General features: G+C 37.3%; 1 non-coding gene across 1 annotated transcript; it reads left to right on the forward strand.

Annotated features, from left to right (window-relative positions):
- The first annotated feature begins 1,595 nt into the window (after window positions 1-1,595).
- TRNAR-UCG (transfer RNA arginine (anticodon UCG)) lies at window positions 1,596-1,679 on the forward strand. The gene has a single exon. It is a non-coding gene; the product is annotated as a tRNA-Arg (tRNA).
- The last annotated feature ends 5,074 nt before the right edge of the window (window positions 1,680-6,753 follow it).

The raw sequence follows: 6,753 nt of genomic DNA on the forward strand, positions 1-6,753 counted from the left end.
ATTTACCTCTAACAGAGTGTGACCAAAGAGGAGTTAGAAATTCTTCACATTCTCATGGTAATACACTTTACAATTTAAGTATCTCAAGGGACCTTATGCCTTCATTTAGTAGAAGTCAGAGGACATAGTAATTTCTAGTAAACACCTCCCAGAAACAGCATTACCTTCAGGCACAGGGGACCCAAAATGTACCTGGAGGAGACTGAAGGACAGGAGATGGCATCAGTATCCAGTTGGAGATGGCTTGTTTATGAGTACATAGTAAACATCATTCTTGAGTATTCAGTATTTTTTGGACAAGAGCTAGGGTTTGGGGGTAAAAGGATACTCCTGAGCATTGGAGGTGGGGTGACAGCCAACTAATCTGAGTTATTATTGTTACTAAAATGTCATATGTAGGAGAGCCAAATAGGACATAAGGGATCTTGAGGTTTCAGTGATCCTTTAGGAATGCTTGTTAGCCTGTAGTTTCTGAATAAGACAGATGTAACCCTTCACTAAAGAGCATTTATGAACTATGAGTATAACATCAGTAAGAATGGGTTGACCTAATGTTGTTACAGAAATTGAGCATGAATTTATTCTTCTAGTCATGATACAACTTACTCAAAACAGGTCCTTTTTATTTCCCCAGGTAAGTTTTCCAACACTGAATTTTCCCCTCAGATAAGTGTTCCAAACACTGGAATATATAGATACATGAGAAATATAGGGGGACTTTACATCAGCAGCAACAACCAGCATCTTTTCAGTAAGGAAGGGAAAAGAATCCCAGGAATGAGAAAATGAGAATGTTCCATGCCTTTTGCTTCTAAATGTGAAATTTAAAAAAAGTATTTTGTTTGCTGTTGATACATATGAATGTGTACTTTAAGACCTAGTAAAACACCATGGCAATTTTTCTTTTACTTCCAGAGCTTTCATTTTATAGTTTTAGAAAACACAATTTTGATTCATCCTCAAGAAAATAAGAATAGGGATATGAGTGAGCTCTGAGTGAGTTTAAGATGTCTGCCTCTTCTTATCTTTAGAAACATTGTTGAGTTCTTCCAGAAATGCTTGTGAATAACACAGGAAAAGGGTATTATGACCTGCCTAGATGTCTGTTTCCTTTCCAGCCAAATGTGTAAACGTCATTATAGTCACAGCATCCCCATGAAGGATAATTATTGAGCACTTTCTATATGCCAGATTCTCTTCTTAGTTGTTCAGTTTTTATAATATCTCAGCAAATTAATTACATCCATCCTTATTTTTCAGATGAGAAAGCCAAGAAAAATAACATGTCCCAAGAGATGATAAGTGACACAGACTGACTCCAGGGCCTGTTCTCTTAACAAATACCCTATTCTCCCTACTATTCCTAATAACTTAATTCACTGTTCCTTTACCTAGCCCCTAAACTCAAGTGATGAAATTTATTCTCCTTAACACATGAACCAGAAAATAAGGCAGTACAGTCTTTTTTTTTTTTTTTCTTTCTCACAGGAGGATTCTTCTCTTGTCTCCCAAAGAGAGTTAGAACAGGATTCATTACATACGAGTATAAAAGGGAAATGAGTTTCCACATTTAGAAGAGTTTGAACTTGTGGGGCGCCTGGGTGGCTCAGTTGGTTGAGCATCTGACTTCGGCTCAGGTCATGATCTACAGTGTGTGGGTTCGAGCCCCACATCGGGCTCTGTGCTGACAGTTTGCTCAGAGCCTGCAGCCTACTTCAGATTCTGTGTCTCCTCGCTTTCTGCCCCTCCCCCGCTCATGCTTTGTCTCTCTCTCTCTGTCTCTCAAAAATAAATGTTAAACAATTTAAAAGAAGAGTTTGCACTTTTAAAATGACACAGTTGCTTGTCTCAAACTACAAAGCTCAGGTGCAGGGTGTGTGGTATCGAACCTGTTGATCTTAACAATGCAAATCAGTATATATGTCCAGGTGTTGAAACTAGCCCTTCTCCATCTTTCATGCAGCCGTCCACTACATTGATGAATTCTCTTCCAAGTTCCTGAAAGATCTCATTACTTAGATTATAATATTCCTCTCAACTCCTCTGTTAGCTATCATCTCTTAATACTCTAACAAATGTGATGGGAAGTGATGGGAATATCCTGGCCTCAGAATTTTGCCTTTTCAACTCCAAAAACCCTTACCACTTTTCCATCATAGCAACCCAGAGATTTCCCTTAATTCTTGACTCCATGTTTCTTTAACTACAAATATCAAACTCAGAATCATCTAGATCTAACTTATTTTTCTCTTTGCCCTTTCTTCCATTTTCCTTCTTATTGAAAAAAATCCATGTTTACTCAGTAAACAGGGATGTGATAAGTCATAATTTCTGAATCAGAAAATCTAGTTTGGGAAGACTGATGTGGATATATGATTTTAATGTATCTCAGTGATGGCTGAAAGAGTTTTAAATAAATACTAAGGGAATCTAGAAATACTGAACCATAATGAGTATTTCTGTGTATGTGCTGAATGTGTCTTTTTTTTAACGTTTATTCATTTTTTTAAATTTTTTTTAACGTTTTATTTATTTTTGAGACAGAGAGAGACAGAGCATGAACAGGGGAGGGTCAGCGAGAGGGAGACAAAGAATCTGAAACAGGCTCCAGGCTCTGAGCTGTCAGCACAGAGCCCAACGCGGGGCTCGAACTCACGGACTGAGAGATCATGACCTGAGCCAAAGTCGGCCGCCCAACCGACTGAGCCACCCAGGCGCCCCACATTTATTCATTTTTTGATAGAGCGTGAGTTGGGGAGGGGCAGAGAGGGAGGGAGACACAGAATCCGAAACAGGCTCCAGGCTCCGAACTGACAGCACAGAGCCTGACGTGGGGCTTGAACTCACGGACCATGAGATCATGACCTGAGCTGAAGTCAGATACTCAACCAACTGAGCCACCCAGGTGCCCCTGAATGTCTTTTTTTTTTTTTTATGTATAGTTGACACACAATGTTACACTAGTTCCAGGTGTACAGCTTAGTGATTTGACAAGTTTATAGGTTGTGCTGTGTTCACCAGAAGTATAACAACCATCTTTCCCATTACATCACTAATAAAATATCATTGACTATATTTCTTATCATCTGCTTTTTATTCCCATGACTTACTCATTTCGAAACTGGAGACCTGTATCTCCCACTCCTCTTTGCCCATTTTTCCCAGCCACCCAACCCCCTTCTCTCTGGCAACCATCATTTGTTCTCTGTATTTATAGTTCTGGCTCTGCTTTTTGTTTAGATTCTACTCTTGAGTGGAATCATACAGTATCTGTCTTTATCAATCTGACTTATTTCACTTAGCACAATACCCTCTATGTTATCTCATGTGGCATGATGTCATCATTTTTTATATGGCTGTTAAATATTCTATCATATGCATACATACATATATATACATATATGCATATATATACATATATATCACTTTTCTTTATCCACTCATCTTTTTTTAAGTTTGTTTATTTTGAGAGAGAGAGAGTGACTGTGCCAGCCAGTGGGGCAGAGAGAGAAAGAATCCCAAGCAGGCTCCACACTGTCCGTGCAGAGCCCACTGTGGAGCTTGGTCTCATGAACCGTGAGATCATGACCTGAGCTAAAATCAAGAGTCAGGCACTTAACCTACTGAGCCACCCAGGCACTCCAGTCCACTAATCTTTTGATGAACACTTAGGTTGTTTCCATGTCTTGGCTGTTGTAAATAACGCTGCAGTAAACATAGTGGTGGATATGTGTTTCTCAAGTTAGTGCTTTCATTTTCCCTGAGGAAGTACCCAAGAGTGGAATTATTGGATCATGTATCTCTATTGTTAACTTTTTGAGGAATCTCCATACTGTTTTAAACAGTGGATTTACTAATTTACATTCTCTCTTACACTTGTTTCTTGTCTCCTTGATTTTAGCCATTTTAACACATGTGAAGTGATATCTCATTGTGATTTTGTGATATTTCCCTGATGAGTGATGTTGAGCATGTTTCCATTTGTCTGTTGGCCATCTTTATGTCTTCTCTGGAAAAATTTCTATTGATATTCTCTCCCCATTTTTAAATTGGATTGTTTGGGTTTTTGTGTTCTAAGTTGTATGTTGTTGAAAAGATTGTCTTTTCCCCCTTAAATATTTGGGTCTTCTTTGCCATAGATTAATTTACTATATGTATATGGGTTTATTTCTGGGGTCTCTATTCTGTTCCATTGATCTGTGTGTCTATTTTTTGTGTGTGTGTGTGTGTGTGTGTGTGTGTGTGCGCGTGTGCGCGCGCGCATGCACCAGTACCATACTATTTTTGATTACTTGAAATCTGGAATTGTGATACCTCCAGCTTTGTTCTTTCTCAGGATTGCTTTGGCTATTTGGGGTCTTCTGTGGTTCCATACAAATTTTAGTATTATTTGTTCTAGTTTTGTGAAAAATGCTGTTGATATTTTGGTAGGGATTACTTTGAATATGTAGATTGTTTTGAGTAATATGGACATCTTGACAATTTTTCCAATCCATGATCATGAAATGTTTTTTTTTCCATTTGTGTTATCTTTAATTTTTTTCATCAGTGTTTTATAGTTTCCAGAGTACAGGACTTTAACTTCTTTAAGTTTATCCCTAGGGGGGCACCTGGGTGGCTTAGTCGATTAAGCATCTGACTTCAGCTCAGGTTATGATCTCACTGTTCATGAGTTTGAGCCCCACATCAGGCTCTGTGCTGACAGCTCAGAGCCTAGAGCCTGCTTCAGATTCTGTGTCTCCCTCTCCCTCCCTCACTTGTGCTCTGTCTCTCTCTCTCTCTAAAAAATAAATAAACTAAACATTTTTTAATAAAAAAAAAGTTTATCCCTAGGTATTTTATTCTTTTCAGTACAATTGCAAATGATGTTTGTTGTTGTTGTTGTTGTTGTTGTTTTAATTTCTCTATGACTTAATTGTTAGTGTAGAGAAATGCTCCAATTTCTGGGTACTGATTTTACATCCTGACACTTTGTTGAATTTATTTATTACTTCTAGCAGTTTTTTGGTAAAACGTTCAGGATTTTCATCTATAATATCATGTTGTATGAAAATAATCATAGTTTAACTTCTTTACTAATATGGATGCCTTTTATTTCTTTTTCTTGCCTGATGGCTGTGGTTAAAACTTCTGGTACTATGTTGAATAAAAGTGGTGAGAGTGGACCTCTTTGTCTAGTTCCTGACCCTGGTCAGTTTTTCACCACTGAGGATGACATTAGCTGTGGGTATTTCATATATGCCCTTTATTTTGAGGTATGTTTCCTCTAACCCCGTTTTGTCGAGGTTTATCATCATTTGATGCTGAATATCGTCAAATGCTTTTTCTACATCTGTTGAGATGATTCTTTGTCTTGTTGATGTGGTATATAACATTGATTTTTGAATATTGAACCACCTCATGTCCCAGGAATAAATCCCACCTGATCATATGAATGGTCTTTTTAATGTACTGTTGTATGCACTTGTTAATATTTTGAGAATTTTTCCACTCATGTTCGTCAGGGATATTGGTCTGTAGTTTTCCTTTTTTTTGGTGGTATCTTGTCTTATTTTGGTATCAGGGTAATGATGGCCTCATAGAATATATTTGGAAGCTTTTCTTCCTCTTCTATTTCTTGGAATATTTTTACGACAATAGGTACTAACTCTATTTTAAATATCTAGCAGATAGAATGAGTATTCAGAAATACATCTAAAAAATTGGATTTGATTATTGCCTAGTGAGAGGTCATCTGTTGAACAAATAAGTAGAAGAATGAATTTGAAGCCTACAAAATATAGTGAATGATTAGACGCTTGGAGACCAGATAAAACGTTAGTGAAATAGTTTAGGTAAGATCTAATTAAGGCATTAAAGGCACAGACTAAAGACTATGGGAATGGAGAAAAACAAAATTAAAAAATACATTTGCCATAGTTTCAGCATTACTTGATGACAGATGGATGTGGGAATAAACAAATAATAGTTCCAATAATTTTACCTTGGGGTTCTTGATGATGGCACAATCAGATGATACCGTGTAACAAATACTTTCAAAGCAAAATGATAGAAGACTTTGCTCTTTAGCTGATACCCACTGGTCTGGCTCACCACTTGCTTATTACTGTTGTCCATTCTGATTAGTTGAATACCCAGTTGGAACCTGTTCCATATTGACTGTGAACATTTCTAATACCATCCCAGGTCAGAAATAATAGAATCAGTTTAGGAAATGGGTTAAGTTTGAAGTGTCTATTGAAAATCGAGGTAAAAACACAAAACAGTTATAAATAGGATGTTGAAGCTTTAGAGAGAGACCAGGACTGGGGATGTAAAAATTTGGAATCAGCAACATGTGGACAGTCACAGAAGCCAAGGCTAAAAGTCAAAGTGTGTATCTCAGCCTACTGAGAAAGAGAATATTTTTGCCCTCAATTTTCTCCATTCTATAATACCTACTGGACCGGTTTTTGCGTGCCACCTTGATCTCTACATCCATATCCTCTTTAAGCCTTTTAATTCCATTTGCACCAATCTAGATTCCATGGCATGCTATATCAATTATATACTTATTTCCTAACTAGAATTACATACTCTTTCAACTCTTTTTTTTCCCCATTTTTCTTAGCAATATCTTTACACATTCCAGAACATTCTTCTCACTTCTCTTTTACTATTTTCAGTTAATAGCACTTCTTTACCAGTAGAATGACTTTTAGCCCCTCCCTTGTCTCACTTTTCTTGACCCAATTACACACTCTTGTTCAATAT

The sequence above is a fragment of the Panthera uncia genome, chromosome D2 (genome assembly GCF_023721935.1).
Source record: "Panthera uncia isolate 11264 chromosome D2, Puncia_PCG_1.0, whole genome shotgun sequence".
Lineage (NCBI taxonomy): Eukaryota > Metazoa > Chordata > Mammalia > Carnivora > Felidae > Panthera > Panthera uncia.